At 41.5% G+C, this 15,460-nt stretch overlaps 1 protein-coding gene across 4 annotated transcripts in view; it reads right to left on the bottom strand.

Moving 5' to 3' along the window:
* The window catches only part of si:dkey-82f1.1 (DENN domain-containing protein 2A), a 46,334-nt gene that overhangs the window by 29,249 nt on the left and 1,625 nt on the right, over positions 1 to 15,460 (bottom strand). The window contains exons 2-4 of one of the 4 annotated variants that reach the window (XM_044357653.1): positions 11,755 to 11,907; positions 10,400 to 10,477; positions 9,441 to 9,644 (exon numbers count right to left, since the gene is read on the bottom strand). The exons of 2 other annotated variants lie outside the window; for them this stretch is intronic. The gene's annotated coding sequence lies outside the window, so the exon portion shown is untranslated. The remainder of the gene's footprint in view (positions 1 to 9,440; positions 9,645 to 10,399; positions 10,478 to 11,754; positions 11,908 to 15,460) is intronic. One more of the 4 variants, XM_044357652.1, reaches the window with a different exon arrangement.

Here is a 15,460-nt window from a genome sequence, read left to right as displayed (position 1 = left end):
CACCATTTAGGAGGCTTCTTATGTTCAAGGCGTAAAGTTATTTTCTTGTTTGTGTAAGAAAACAGGCAGGAAGTGTAGTGTGACTTGCAGGAAGTGGGAGTAAGATTGACCCCTTGTATCTCTTGAAATGAAGTCATCAGGACAGCAAGTATTTTTGCTTACTAATTCACTTGTTACAGTAAAAGCGTGGAGTCTGTTTGATAAATGGGACAGCTCTGACTACCACAAGGTCAAAATAGCAGCAAAAAGGAAGGAAAACACCAGACAAACTCAGCAAAATCCTCCTAAAAGTCCTTCTTACTCACTCCACCTGTCAGAGTTTACAAATGACCATCCAGTAACAGTTTAACCACAGGCTTTTAATGGGGAAGGTCTCCCATCCCTTTGGAGTTTGTGGCTTCCATTCCACATTCCAGTGACTGCAAATGGTGCGGCTTGCAGGCTAATGATGCACTAAAGACTTCAACCTGATAAGCCCCTCTAGAAATAGAAGTTTAGAGGAGGAGCCTTTGACATTAAATCATTAAAAAATGAAAATCAAGTTGATAACTGTAAAAATTTATGAAAGATTTATGAAGCCTTTTAAGTGGACAGAGGTTCTGGACTAACATAGTGGAAAATTGGATAATTCATGTATTATTCTTTCTCAACACTAGTTTTTAACTATTGCCAGAACTACAAAGAGGCCTTAAATGACTCAGTGCAGATAAAAGAAGTCTCTCTAACAGAGATAAAGACAAGATCATCCCAGTGAGGAGAGAAAAAGACATGGAGGAGGATGAATCTATCTTGGAGGCAGAGCAAACAAATCTCTCTCTATCACCCCATCTGGGAAAGGGTGTCATGTTACGTCTCTGCAGAGGTGGAGCGTCTGTCCTTCAGCTCCCTCCCACAGACATGTCAACCCCTCCTCTCCACTGTTAGAAAGCTCCCATCAGCAGAGATCCTGACTCATCCTCGGTCTGCTCCCAATTATCCCGCTGGCTCCACAAACTATAGGGGCCCATGCCAACAAATCCCAGGGCCCGCTTTTACACAGTTCTCACTATGGCCTACTTAACCCCATCCAAGACTGCCTCTGTCAAATCAGAAAAATCCACGTTTTGTACAACTGCAGCTAAAACACAACTCTGAAGGATTCTGTGTTTCTACAGGCCTCAGTATGCTTCAAACATAAGTGCTGATAGGATAGTCTAACAGCATCTGAAAACCCATTTCTAACAGGGACAATTTTATTTAACTATTTGGAGACTGACAAACCAACAATCATGCCCACTTTACAAGTTTGAACTCAAGATATCTTTTTTCATTCTTCACAAAACTACCTTTTTTTTTTACCTTACTTTTCACTTGTACAACTGAGTGAAACCACTTGAATGCCTTTGAGGAGAGACTTGAACAATTAATCATGTCTTATTCCTCTCTTTCATGGCAGTCTTTTTGCCTTTGAGAGTGACCATTAGGAACAAGTATAAACACTTTTTGCCTTTAGATGTGGTTTAGTGACACATCATACAAACTAGTCTGTTTTAAACATATTGAGAAATTAGAATCCTTAAGATTTTCATAAAAACAAACCCCATTTTTGATACTATTTAAGGCATTTTTTCAGCAATAGCCATTCAATGTATTACATTCTGGAAATACCTGTCTATGACAGAGTCCACCATTCCCACACTGGATCCAAATTGCCTACCCACGCACAAGTGATTCACAGGAAGGGTTGATTGCAGATAATTCAATGTTACTGTTTTTAATTTTATATTGTTGACATCAGCATCACTGTTTACTCACTGCTCATAACACTGTACAATATAAGGAGCTGTATTAAGTTATTGCTAATGCAAAATTCCGCACTGCTGCTAGTTCACACTGACAGCAAAACAATGCAAAACACTGCATGGTTTTTATTATGAAGCAGCCACAGGGAACATAATGTATTTGTCACAGAGGGTGTTAGTCAAAAATGCATCTACAAAACAACAGTCATTTTCAGCATTTTTTGACGGCGGATAAGTTTTAAGTTCTTGCAATATGAACAATATGAGTTTGTTTGGCTGCACTGTACACAGATACACCAGTTGTACCAGCTCGTATTTCTGACAAAGTAGCTGCTCAGCTAGTATTTTCTGTTGTATCAAGCCGCAAATGCTGTTACAACCAGTAACCATAAATATCACATCAACCAGGACTCTGAAGAACTTTTAATTTGAGCTAACGCTTGATATAAGATAGAGTACTTGTTCTTATCCAATTTAGCCTCAATTGTGAAAAAAACATAATATATATTTACATATTTTGAGATTTACTTCTTTTTGCAGAAGTTCATTAATATCATTTTTATACATTATGTTAATTGTGTTTTTGACTTACTTCTGAGCCACGTCAAAGATAAACTTCCATCTCTTTGTAATGGACAGTTTTTCTGAATCATCCGCTATCCCTTTAAATTTTTCAGCATTCAGTTCCTTTCCTTCCAAAGACAAATTAGTGTACACCATGGGCTCATCCGGCAGTAAGAAACAAGACCTTGGTGTAGATGCACCTGCGGTTGGAGCACTGTGGTTGCAGCAAGCATAAATCTTCACTGACAGAGTAAGTAAGGCCATTGACAGGAAACCTCGCCAAACAAAAGAGGCCATGGAGCTCTTCCTGGCAATGGGCCTTGCTGTTTGGCAAGCTGTGATAAAATTCAATGGGTGGGGTCAACAGCCACAGGTAATATGCCAGGTGATAGACAGATACACACACTTTCGGTCGTCTGAAACCGCAGCTATATTTTGTTTCACCATGCCCTTAAACACAGGAGACAGGCATGGCATGTTTTACACCTCAGACAATACCCGTCTGCTGTCAACAACACTCAAAGGGCATGAATTTTGCAGACACGTGAAGAAGTGTCATTGAATACACCATCACTCACAGGGAAAAAAAGACGCCCTACAGTGAGCAGTGGTTCCAGCTATCTGATATTACATTGTGCTGACACACAATGTGGGATTTTAGAGCCTAATGGTAAAACCTTTCCTCTCTAAAACAGGCTCAGCAACAGTGAACGCGCAGCAGTGAGAGGACTTACAGATCCTTTCAACAATAACCTGGCTTCAACAGCACACTAACATTATTCTCTGGGCCCCAGATCAAATTTATCCTCCAAGCCACAGTCTCTTAGCTGAGCTGCAATGCCAAGATCCTCTCCTCTCCTTCTCCTTCCTGTTTTTCGCTGCTTTTTGAGGGTTCTGCATGAGAATTCCCACCAGAGCTCCCCCGTCCCATCCCTGCTCCCCTGCATGCCTGTGCAGAAACAGATTTTTATAATTCACCCGCCAATCCCGGGGGAGCTGAACAAGGCGAGAGCTTGGGAAAGTGCTCTTCCGGAGTGTAAACTCCAGAGTCAGAGTCAGAGCCGACTTTTTTGACCTCCACACACCCCGTGACCGACAACTGTGAGCCTGGGCCAAGACCGCCAGTGGACAAAAAAAATGAGTGAAATGGAGAGGGGTGTTTAGCACTGTTGAAGTAAGCCAAACAAAACTGATCTAAAGATGTGCGTTTCCATCGTCATGTCCTCAGGAACCTCAGGACAAATTGTACTCAACACATGGCAAATAAGCTTTGTAGTTTGCATTTTAGGCGGTTATTTTGGACTAAAAGAAATAAGATGGGCTTGAAGAACAAGTGAGCAGGTTCAGATTTTTGTTTGTATTAAATTGCAACTCTATTTTACGTCCGTTGCTTTTGACTTTTATTTTAAAGCATTGATGTTGAGTGCTGGGTGTTAAGTGCTATATAAACATAGAATGAAAATGAGTCTATCCCCATCCAAACTAGACATTTACAGAGTTGAATAAGACCGATGTAGTACCACCAAGATCAGCAAATACAGCTTGACACCATATTACTGTATAAGAGAGGATGAGATTATTGTAACCCTCATTACACTGGAGACAGACAGAGGGAAAACTACTACTTTCCCGGCTCTAGAACTTAACAGGTGTTTAGATATGATTTGGTATGATCAAAGCTCCTCTGTGTCTGCCCTGCGTCTGCAGTATCTACTCATTAAGTTGTTACACTTGGATGAACCTCTAGACATTGTTTTAATTCTCATTATAGAGTAGATCCCTAATTGACAGGTAAACAACATTCCTCTCATTCTCAGTCATGGCTGTGAGAGCTAGAGATACTGTAGAGATAGAGGAGAGGAGAGGAGAGGAGAGGAGAGGAGAGGAGAGGAGAGGAGAACAGAGGAGAGGAGAGGAGAGGAGAGGAGAAGACTGGAACTACTTAAATGGATTGAAGGTCATTGCTCTTACAGTTTTTCCATCTCAAATATTACACACACACGCTGCACATAACCAAACTAACAAAGCATGCGGTAACCTTTTCCCATTTTGCTTGGAATGCTCTTCATAACATGGCAACCCGAGCCTAAATCAACGAGCTGTACAGCCACATTAGAGTTACACTTTGAACCCAGATGGACACATTCCTTTCCAGACGGCAGCCTTCCCCTCATACAAGCTCTTTGTCCAAGCCGGGGATGGTAAGCAAACGGTAAATGCATGTTCATGTGCAAATACATTATGTCTGTGGGTGTTCAAGTGTGCGTTTGTATCCGTGTGTTTTGGTCGATTTCTGTGCCTGTTTTCCTGCATGCGTTTGTGTGTGTTCTGGAGTGTGTGTGTGTGTGTGTGTGTGTGGATTTTTGCCGCTTCCACAGGCTGCCAGTGGGCACAAGCTGCAAAGCCACACCAAGCTGGCAACACTGGGGCAACACTACGGTTTTGGATGGTCTTCACTAGTATCAGTTTGCAGTGATGATTCTCCCAGTCCACATCTAACACCCTGCCATCAAACTGGAGCTGACTCTGCCTTTGCCCCTCAACCCTGCTAGAGATTCATTTTCTCTACTGTAATCTGTGTAAACAAGGCAGCAGGACAGGGACTCAGCCTACCATATGTTGTTAAATGTCCCAATTAGAGGCATGGCAATCATTTTCTCCCCAAGCCATGGTCAGATTTCTTGTAATACATCTCAGACACCTTGGAGAGTGAAACTGCCACACAGAGAGCTTGCTAGCGACAGGCTGTGTGTTTTTGCATGTATGCGTGTGTGTGTCAAGGTTAAGGGTGTATCCAATGAAAAAACCATGGCCTGCTGCCAACTGTATAAATGCCTCCAGTATCCAGTGTGATGTTATGCATTATCCATGCATGCATGTATGTATGTGTGCGTGTGTGTTGGTTTGACTCTGACAAGGACATGGTTACGGGTGTCTAAGATGGTATGCATTATCCATGCATGTGTGCGAATGTGAGTGTGTTTGTGAGGAGGGGGTTTTGGGGTGTTTTTGATCATGACTAAACCCATGGCCATCCACCAACATCACAGACAATACCCCCACCATATCTTTGAAACAAGAGGAATTCTTTCACCATCACCACAGGACACATTCTTTCTGAATGTGTCACCAGGGTAACAACAGCAGCTTGGGGATGGCAGGAGATTGGCCCGGTGGGGTCTTTAAGTTGCAGGCCGTCCTGTTGAGTGCCTGTCAAAAGCCAATTCCTGTAAGAGGAGGGGTGGATGGGCAGTAAGCTCCTAAAGCCCTGCTGTCACTTTTCTGAGCAGAAAAGAATAGAGAAGACAGATGTCACTGGCTGGCATCCCGCATCACTGGCTGCATCCACCAGTAAACACACACACAAACACACACATACACAAACACACACACACAGACTCCTTTATACACAACCACACCATGTAAGAATGCACAGATGATTCACTGCCAGAGGAAAATGTAATTAAATGAAGTTAAACCATTAAAATCACAAGGCTACCATGTTTTCACATGACTACAGTAATATGCGTATTACTGTAAATATCCACACATATGATACTTCTTTGCTAGTAAGTGTATGCAAAATGTGTCTGCACGTGCCACAGCTCACTTTCTTTTATTGAAGCCGCAGCATCAATGTGAACCTAAACACTGTTTTCCTGGATGAATTTGGGCTCTAGTGACTCATATTAATCATGAGGACCCATTTCTCCACTTCAACGTGCTTCCAAGAAAAAAATAACTGATTCAGTTTTGAGAGATGACAGACTTGTCACGGTGCTAAACATCTGGCGTTTGAGTTGTCAGGAGTTTTCCTTTTTCCCCCCTTACAAACCATGCATACCAATGAAACATTCCCTTAACCTCCACTGAGTAAATTTAAGACCTTGTGTGCTGTATGTGTTGATATGTCAGGGTGTGTTTATGTCAGTGCTAGAAATCCTGAGTCTCAGAGAGTGAAAAAAATAGACGGGCATTGAGTGAGTACACTCAATGGTGTCAATATTTTGGTGTGGAGTACAGAAACAAAAGATAGAAAATGACTCAGTAAAACAGCGGAAAATAGGCAATTAGCAAAAGTGCCCTCAGAATGACTGGCTATGTTTGTAAGAGTAATATGAGTCACTCAAAGAGGAAGACTGAGGCACTGAGAATGTGAATATTCTGAGTGATGAATACAAGGTCACAAATACCCACTTTTCCACCACAGTGCACATTGTCTTTCACAGCAGTCATGCAGACAGTTAGCCTCTGCTCCTGACTCAATGTAAACAACTGACCCAATCTGACAAACCACTATGTATGTGATAGTAACACTAGTAACAGACACACACACATACACACACACACACACACGCAGTGGCTCCACACCAGAACCCTTTTACAAGATCGCAGCCCATTTATTACAATCTTGCTGACTGGCAGACAGACAGTCCCTGTCTCTTTATCTCCAACTCTATAAACCTTCTCTCTGCAGCGCCGGAGAGTCAGACAGTCTCAATTCAATAAACTCTCAACCTTACCCAGTTAAGTAAATACAAGGCCAGGACAGACAGAAACAGGAGACAGAGCTGAGGAATGTTGATTTGTGCTCCATATAACGTCTATAGACCTGCTGAAGTAGTTCATTTAAGCCGATATGAAAATAACACTGAATTTAAGAGGGAGCAGAGAAATGTGTCCCAAAATGAAAGAACACCTCAGCTGCTTATACAATCAAGTCTATTAAATCAAATGTTCCAGTGTTGCTTGTTCCATGGATCTTGTTCTTGGAGTTAACCATTACCCGAAAACAGGCTGAACTGAAAGGCCTGAAGAAACCACTGAGATGGATTATGTTGGCTGATTGATAACCATCTCTTAAGGGTCAGTGCTTATTGGACATAGCCGACATTCCTGTTGCTCTGTGGTACGACATGCAACAGAACATCCGTTATCTCCCATCAAGAGATATGGTCGATTTACAACACATACATGTACAGATGCATGGATATTATCATATTCAAACACACTCTGTGGAGGTTCTGACCACTAGTGGAGCTGTAGAGCAATTTTCATAAGCAGGTCCCTATACTGTTTCAACCTCAGGTTTTACCAACACATCCAAAAGAAGGCGCAGACATAACATGAGCACAGGCGTGACATGAAACATATTTCTGCTGATTGCAGAGGGAGGTAATGCAGATTTGAAACAGACATTCTTGCCTTGCCTGGAACCTTCCCTGAAGTTGCTAACTAGGCCTGTAAAATAACTTGCCCAATATGTTGGTAAAGGAAACTGGTATTTACTTCAAAAACCTGCTGTGTCAAATGAAAGGGTCAAGAACAGCTACTGTAAAAGATGTCCATTGGGTTCTCATGTTCCTAGATAGTATCATATAGTACATCAATTAAAGGGTCTTGCAATTTTCACAATATACAAATGTTTTATGAGGTACATAATACACTCAAGATGTTTATTGGTCCTTAAGGGTGCGTTCTGCTGAGAAATGTTAAGCATAAACAAAATTATGTTTGTTTACAATGACAACTCCACACGGTACGTTTAACAGTCGGACTTGTTTTACTGAACGGGTAAAAAGACTGACCACATTTTCCCCATACAGTAAGTTAAATATAAAACAGTAATTTATGAATTAGATCAACATTTTTGATATTACAGCAATGTGTTACAAGTCCTCAGTGCTGCAGTGGTTAATCACTTACAAGTCAAACAGTGGGTCCACGGCTGTAGTGTCTTTTTCATTCATTTATCTGTTGATTGAAATTTGTGTCCATTCAGCTATTATATATGTTGCTGTTTACACAAATTAACCTCTTTGTCTACACAGTCCAAACAAACAGCTGTTGCTGCTGCCAGAAATTCAAAATGCATCACTTCCTGTGCATCAGAGACCTAAAGGCAGTGGGTGGTTAAAAGAGAAAATGTAAAACCTGTCATGAACTGGCTTTCAGTTGAAAGACATACATTTTGTCTTTCATGAAACTATTGAGATTATCCCTTTAAAATTTCACCTTATTTGTCTGTTCAAAAACTTACATGAGTTGTATGACCATGGTTACCATGTATCCTATTCAAGCCCATCTGCATTCTCAGTAATGCCTGTTCATGAATCTGAAAGCAAAATGTTACTCCTAATCTTAAAAGTTAAAAGTTATTGGAGCCACCTGAAGCTAAACTCCCCTGTCCTCCCTGGGGAGATTTCCACCCTTGCCTGCCTCCACACAACAATACCGGTGCTGGGACTCTGCATGAAGAGGTGCCTTTGTTCACAGCAAAGAATGCTCATCTCACTTATCCTCTCCTCTTTTCTCTCTCTCCCCCTCAACAAGCCGGTTTGGAATGTGATGGTTTTAGCGTGCACTCTGACTGTTATCCAAATGGTCACCGCACCATCTATCTACACTTTTGTTTTCATTTACAGTAACAGGCAGAAGTGAGCTGAAAATCACTAAGAGTATGTGTGTGTGTGTGTGTGTGTGTGTGTGTGTGTGTGTGTGTGTGTGTGGGTGCACACGTGTGCACAGATACTTCAGTGAGGTACAGATGAGTCTCTTGTGGGCAGCAGTAATGGACTTGGTGCAGACAGTTTGAGACTCGCTACTTGAGCAACACTCAGGCATACTTTAACTGGAGCCAAAGCAGTCCAGAATGAATTACGGCTCATATAAACAAAAAAAAAACCCCACATCCTTACATCTAACATCCATATTGCTTTAAACAAGCATAGACGCACATTCTATACATGTACACACACATGCATGCTCACCCATTCAAGGTCACACACAGGCATGGATATATAGACAGCAGAGAATATGTGACTGAGCCAAGTAGATGCACATCTATGAATATGGATCCCAAATCAATATAAATGATTTTCAGACTGAGCAGGGCGCTTTGGTTCACTTGATTCATCTCTATTAATGTTTACAAAGAATATGAACTCAATGACCATATGTCCAATATGCTTTAAACAAATCACAACTTTAACTACAACTTAACTGGCTTTGTTTTAGAGACAAAACCAAAAAAATACAAGAGAAAACCACACAAACTCAGACATTGTCAAACACTCTTTTGATTCTTCACATTACCTTTCTGAGCTGGGTGAGCCCTGATGAAGTGCTCTTGGAGTAGTCTCTCATTTTGCGTAATCTGACCCCGCAGAAGACAGCATCCACTTGCATGGTTCCTTTCCCTCAGAGTAGTTTTTCTTTTTTCCTCTCCCTCTCTCTTTTCCTCAGTTTGCACACCCCTTACCCCTGCCTCCGTCTTCTCTCACTTTGCATAGCCCCTGCCTGCACCTCCCACACGCATACAGAGAGAAAGACACAGAGTACAGCTCCAAGCGCACAAAAAGTTTGAAAAAGGCACAAAGTCAGGGAAATCCCTCCTCCCGTCCAGCCTCTGGGCTAAAATGTTTACAGCTCTTTCTCCACTCTCAGCTCTAAAACACACACTCACTCACTCTGACTCCTATCTCTCAATGACGGTGGTTGCTTTCTCTCTCTCTCTCTCCCCCTCTCAAACTTTTCCCACCCCTCCTTCCCTCATGCCACCCCCTCCCCTCCTCCCTTTCTACCTCCTTCTCCTTCTCTCTCTCTCTCTCCTCCCTCTCCATTTTCCATCATCACCCCCCCACCACAACTCCTCCCACCCACCTAAACCCCCCACTGCTGAACTAATCTGCAGCTGGCCGGGCGATTGGAGCCCTAGTTGCCGGGGAAACGAAGTGTCCTGCTCAAAAAAAAAAGGAATGGAGCAGGAAGGGGCAAGCACAACTGAATACATAAATAACAGCCTCCTCTGGGAGCCAATTAAAGAAGCCCAAGGGCCGCTCTTCCTCTTTCAATGAGGGGACAACATGTTCATCTATTTTATCTTTACAAGATTTTGTTTACTGGTTCACACGTGACAGTCAACAGTAACAACAACAACAATTAAAACTAATCAAGAAGCAATAAGTGGTTTGTGCTGAATGATGTGTGTGGTGGGACTTGAGTATTTTCAGACAGAAAATGGTTTGGCAGTATTTGGGTTGATTACAGCTGACCTCTGCTCGATAAGGGAATGCAAACTGGGGGAGTCCACCTCACCATCAGGCACAGAGCTGCAGAATAACTCAATGGTTCTGTGGAAACAGTGGAAAAACAAAGTGGGAGCAGGAAACAAGAATGGACATGCATACTGATGACCAGTGTGATTAATAATTACCCTGTTCAACCCTACAGGCTCTCTTTAAGTCCAACAAACTGATGTTTTACTGACATGGAAACAGTGTTCAGAGTCTGTGATCATTATGTTATAAATGTAGCGATTGGGTATTAAATGATGCACAAGACATTTAGAAATTTCCATCGAATGTAGTAGTAGCTTCAGGGAAGTTAGGGCAAAGAGATACAAACTATTTACTGTATGGGACTTAGAGATGAAACATTTAGTCTATAAATTGATTAGTCAATCAACAAAAACTTAATCAGCAACTATTTCAATCATTCTTTAAGCGTTTAAGTCATTTTTCATACCAAAATCATCCCCTAGTTCCAGTTTGTCACTTGTGGGATATGCTTCTTTTCGCTGTATTTTGTGATCATAAACTGAATATCTCTGGATTTTAGACTGTTCATACTGGTCATACAAAACAAGCAATTAGAAAATGTCACTATATGTTTTAGTAAATTGTGATTGGCATTTTTCACTATTTTTGGACATGTTTCATACCAAATGATTAGCCATGCGATTAATGCCACTTTAACCTAGCTTAGTGTATTATATTGTATAATATGTATTATATTTTAAACCCATACTTCATGCACAACATACATGTATATACTGTACAATAGGTTTTACAAGCTTTACAAAGTGTTTCTTGTAGATCAGATGTATTGGATTGCACTGATATTATGATATAATAATAATGAGTTATGATATTGTGTGCTGTCCAGCAGAGTGGAAAAACATTTAAACTTATTTTAAAGCTCTTGAGTAAATTCAAGGGGAGTACTGGAAACAGTGGGTTTGGATTTTTGTACTTACATAATATGTGCACAAGCAGACAGTAAAGATACACATGCACATACATAAGAACTGTACATATAACTAGGAATCTGGGTTGCATTGTGTTTTCATTCAACCTTTCAGAAGTGTAATACAATTACTATCTCCGCACAAAAGCATGTGGATGGGCCTCAGCTGCATTCTTACAGTCATATCACTGAGCAGCTTTCATAAAGTGTCTAACAGCATCACCTCAGCAGAGCAACTATCCTGCTGACCTCTGAGCCCAAACCCTGACCTCGCCTTTGAAATGCAAGAGAGATCTGAAAAGCCTGGCTTGTCCATCAATAGCTGTTGGGGGAAGAGGGTGGGAGGTGGGGGCTAGCAACATCTGTTTGGCGTTTATCCCACCTTATTGTGTTGTTGAGTCCTCTATCAGGCCTACAGCTGGGATCCGGGGAGCGTACAGGGCCCACTGTCCAGGGGACACAACCCGTGACTGGGAACATGGCTGGGACTAATTCTCAGTCCTTGATTGTGGATAGTAGTTTGAGTGCAAGGCCTCTGGTTAAAGCAGAGGAAACAACAATGAAATCAAACCCAGGGTGTGTTTTGTTCCCTGCCTCCTTGTTTCATTTCCTTTCCTTTCCTTTATGACCCAGATTCTGCTAGCCAAACCAATACTGCTTGAGTCAACTCATAGGAACTTTGTTCAGGAAAATGCAGAGTATCCCATCAGGAAGTTCTTTTTAAAGCCACTTCCTGCACTGCTCTGCCAAATTACGTAAAACATCAACAACTGATCCACAGGTAGCTACAAAATGTTAGTTGTTGCATGAATTTTCACATCACATACAAAGGATCGGAAAAACGAATGGTCTATGTGGCCCTACGCCTGCCTCATATTTTTTTTGTTGTTTTGGATTGCCATGAAATTTTGTTCATGGTTCCTATATGATTAATCCTAACGAACTAATAACTGAATACTAACGAGTAATCCCCTGATTTTTTCCTTTAGCGCCATCATGAGACTGGCATGTGGTTTTGAGTGAAATGACTAAACTGTCAAACTGTTAAATGGATTGCCATCAGATTTGGTACACACATTCATGTCTCCCGGAGGATGAATTGTAATAATTTTGGTGATCTTGACTTTTCATTTACCACCACCATCAGATTAAAATTTAAATTTTTCCAATACGTTGACGTATGACCAAATACCTGCAAAATTAATGACACTCCTACGGAGCCCCCCTGGGGTGACCTGTGTGTGAATCTGTATGCACAGTTTGTAAACTGTGCTCTCAGATTCATAATCCGTGCCCTTGAATTACGAATCCATGCCCATGGATTTGTAAACCCTGCCCTAAAATCTTTAAATATTATAATATAATTATAATATTATTATTTTTTATATTATTTTTAAAATAATTTTTACATTTCTAAATGTAATGTCTTCACTCTGTTTGATGCTTCATACCTGGATAAGCAGTTGCACTGTAGATGTAAGTCTCTCACATTGTCATGACACAAAGTTTGGCTAACGAGTAAGCCTGGGAAGATTAGCTCCTTCCCTGCTAGCCTCAAACTGAAAGGTTGATTTTGGAGTGAAAAGCACAATAAATACAATGTTACACAATGAAAGCTGTGAAACATCCGAAAGTCATTTGAGTGCATGGATTGCAAATCCAACCACCTTCTCTTTCCCACTCTCTGTCTTTCTCTCTCAAACACACACATACACACATTCACACAAACACACACGCAAGCAGCTTTATTATCAATTTGTGACTGTGGTTTTGGCCAATGAATGTGTTCACCTACGCATTTGTGGCCTTTTTTACCGCCAAAGCTCTTTTTTTTTTTTGGTCAGAAAGACAAAGCCACCACTGATGATATGGCACTGACGATAGAACAGTTAAAAACGGGCAATGCTAAGATTGCACACAAAGTGAGCCAAAAAAAAGTAAGGTGTGGGAGAGATTAAGGCAGGTTGTCCATTACAGACTATGTTATCTGCTTGAGTTGTGAGGCATTGTACAAATATGATGTCCAAAAAACCTGAAAAAGCATTCATGTTGTGGGCCCACTAGCCCACAGCCTAGTAAGCCCACTCAACAAGCTCCATCAGATCAGCCCTTGGTGTCAGCATTCATGAAGAACAAGAAATCTAAACTCCTGGACGAGTTTGTGGAGTTCTGTTGCTCTAACCTGTGCCTATTCGATGTCATGTTCAGTAAAGGGTTTACTCATGTGGCACAAGGGCTAATAAATATAGGTGCACGTTATGGGGTAGTGGATGCGGACTCTGTCATCTCTCACGTGCAGACTATCTACGAAAGGTCAACAAAGCACTGGAACACGGAATTGGCATCACAACCAATATGTGGACAGACAGCTTCAATTTGAGATCATATACAGTGCTTAACACAATCGGAGAGTTCTTGTCCCCCCTTTAAAGATGCATCGGAAGATATGGAGGGTGACAGCTACCCAACAACAGTCCTGTTGTGGCACCGTAGGCTGAAAGGACATTGTGAGCCTCTGTGCAGGGATCCAGGCTACATGCAACAGCTCTGAAGCTGTGCAGGAGTGCTCTTAAACCAGAAGTTTATGATCACTCCCACCCATAAAATCGCCACCTTCCTCTCCCCACATTTCAAGACATTGAAAATGCTCCTTCCAGATGAAAGCAGAGTTGGGATGAACCTAAGCCTGCAGGTCCCAGTCTGAGCAAACTAGTCAAGGTAAGCTTCAACCTGTAATATTTCAGCCTGTAATATTTTATTATTTCAGCTTGTAATACTTCAACCAGATGTCGGTCTAATTGAGATGTAATTATTATGCACATACTAGATGCTAATTCATTTTGCGTACTTTTTGTAGCACTGATGGGGAAGACAAGCGCATCAAGCATCCCAAGGGAGAAGGCTCTAGAAGGTACACATCCTGAACTTACATATTGTTGATAATGACACAAAATGCAATGAGTAAAGTGGACTGTAGGCCACAAAAGTAGGCTAGTACAAAACCATAATATTCTATAAACACATTAGAAGTGTGTGTGGAATAGTTTGACTTTGACTTTGTGATGACGGCCACTCATTCATTTTTATGCCAGAGCATTCATTGAAAATATGTAGAATATTCATGGAGTGGGAAGACACCCCAGACATAATTGAGCCAGATGAAGTACAGTGTTACCTGCAGATTCAATTCACTGTCGATGAGTGCCAGGAGGACGTGCTTGTGTTTTAGAGGGATCACTATTACTCATACCCTCTCCTCTCCACACTACCTAGAGTGCTGCTGTGCACTCCAGCAACAAGTGCATCCAGTGAGCACACTTTCAGCTCAGCTGGTCGTGTGCTCGAAGTGCATCAAAATAGGTTCGTGGAAATGTGGACTTCATTCTTTTTCTACACAGTGCAGCCAAACACTATGCTAAAACAAAAAAGACAGTATAGACTTAGACATGTAGGCTACTATTTTGTTAAAGTTCACCATGAAGCTGTGAAGGATGCATTGTTTGTTTGTGTGTGTGTGTATGTGTATGTGTATGTGTGTGTTTGTATGTGATAAAGAGAGAGAGAGAGAGAGAGAGAGAGAGAGAGAGAGAGAGAGAGAGAGACAGAGAGAGAGAGAGAGTTCAGGTCTTTTTCCTCGGATTTAAAAAATCAGTGACGTCATTACAATTTACAATTTGTCATCACAATGTAAAGTCTATGGGCCAAGCTGGAACTTGCGGGCGGGGCCAGCGGGGGAAACACTACTGCATAAAAATTCAGTGGGCCGCACAACATGGAAGCAAACTCGGAGGCTAGAAACTTTTTTGGCGCATGCACCAGCTGAGAAATTCCTATAGGACTGAATAGGTGCCATTTTTGGTCTGGTATGGCTCTTATAATACATCCATGAAGGGGATCTGCTCCCTATGTAGATATAAAGGACTTACTAAGGTAACAAAAACACAATGATTCTTATTTTCATGGGATTATACACTAATAAAAACATACTTATGAATATTATATTCCATTTCCACCAACTCCGTTCCGCTAGAGGACACTAAATCTTACACACTGGTCCTTTAAAACAATAGTCAGGTGCCCAAATAGGT

The sequence above is a fragment of the Thunnus albacares genome, chromosome 7, assembly GCF_914725855.1.
Source record: "Thunnus albacares chromosome 7, fThuAlb1.1, whole genome shotgun sequence".
Taxonomy (NCBI): domain Eukaryota; kingdom Metazoa; phylum Chordata; class Actinopteri; order Scombriformes; family Scombridae; genus Thunnus; species Thunnus albacares.
Note: the sequence above shows the minus strand (reverse complement) of the source record. Positions and strands in the feature narration are given on the sequence as shown.